Source organism: Physeter macrocephalus, chromosome 2 (assembly GCF_002837175.3).
Source record: "Physeter macrocephalus isolate SW-GA chromosome 2, ASM283717v5, whole genome shotgun sequence".
In the NCBI taxonomy this organism is placed as follows: Eukaryota; Metazoa; Chordata; class Mammalia; order Artiodactyla; family Physeteridae; genus Physeter; species Physeter macrocephalus.
The window spans coordinates 125,656,469-125,657,758 of record NC_041215.1 but is presented as its reverse complement, the minus strand read 5'-3'; the positions used below and the strand labels follow the sequence as shown (position 1 = coordinate 125,657,758).

The 1,290-nt window shown below is 37.3% G+C and overlaps 1 protein-coding gene across 4 annotated transcripts in view; it reads left to right on the top strand.

Moving 5' to 3' along the window:
• The window catches only part of DOCK10 (dedicator of cytokinesis 10), a 284,533-nt gene that overhangs the window by 141,775 nt on the left and 141,468 nt on the right, over positions 1 to 1,290 (top strand). The gene's annotated exons all lie outside the window — the stretch shown is intronic.

Genomic DNA, 1,290 nt, shown 5'->3' with positions numbered 1-1,290 from the left:
GATTGGGTTGTTTGTTTTTTTTGATATTGAGCTGCATGAGCTGCTTGTATATTTTGGAGATTAATCCTTATTTGAGTATTCTTAACAAAAAAGATTTAATTTCATTTTCCTTGTTTAGATTGAGTTGTAGGAAAGGCCATGGTATGTGAGAATTTTGGATAACAGAGTTTCTATTTTAAGAGAGAGATTTCTTTCAAGTATTAACTATAGAAATAGTTAATGGGAGAACCATGTGGGCAGCTTAAAGGGACTGATAAACGTCTGTTTGTGTAGCATCTACTTGCATTTAGTTGGTGTAGGAGAGGCCTATAAAATTGCTACTTCTTCTAACCAGACTGCAGGTGGCTTTGGGGCAGGGATTGAGCCCACACTTAACAGCTACTTAGTAGATGTCTATTGAATGAATAAACGAAGTCAGTCCTTCCTTTACAGAATATGCAATGATACCAGTTAACCCAGCACAGGTCAGACTGAAAGTAGTGGGATCTAAATGCAGTCTTTAATCCTGAGAAAGTAGTGTATCCCAATTAGGATTTAAATGAAGCTACATAAAAAAGCAAACCCTTTCTCAGCTCTTAAACAGTCATACATATTTTATTTTGGACTATTCAATCCAGATCATCTTTGCCATAGATTTGCCTTGTTTTTCCCAATTCTATCATTTCATATTTATTTTCTCAAAGTTCACATTGAATTACACCACCTCCTAAGAAGGTTAAAGAAAAGAAAAAAGTGCAAATTCAGATAACATCAGGATATCTGAGTATACTGTTTTCACATTTACTGGTAAAAATGTTACGTCAGTACCATAATATTTTGTTTACAGTCGCCTTAGAGGAAGTCTTAATATCTAGTAGGGCATCACTGTTTAAAAAAAGAAAAACAAGAGTTGGAAAATCATTTTCTACACAAGCAAATCAGAATCATTGAGACCAGGTCTGCAAAAGTCCTGCAGGAAATATGTGTTGACTTAGGTAAGATTTGAAATGTTTATGATATTAAATTCCTAACAGGGAATATTTAACTAGGTCTTTTTATGTGTTCTTTACTAAAATATTGCACTTTCTTCATAAAGATCTTTAACTTTGTTAAGTTTATTTCTATGTATTTTACAGTTTTGTTGCAAACGTGAGTAGAGTTTTAAAAACCCATTTCCTGGGCTTCCCTGGTGGCGCAGTGGTTGAGAGTCCGCCTGCCGATGCAGGGGACGCGGGTTCGTGCCCGGGTCCGGGAAGATCCCACATGCCGCGGAGCAGCTGGGCCCGTGAGCCATGGCCGCTGGGCCTGTGC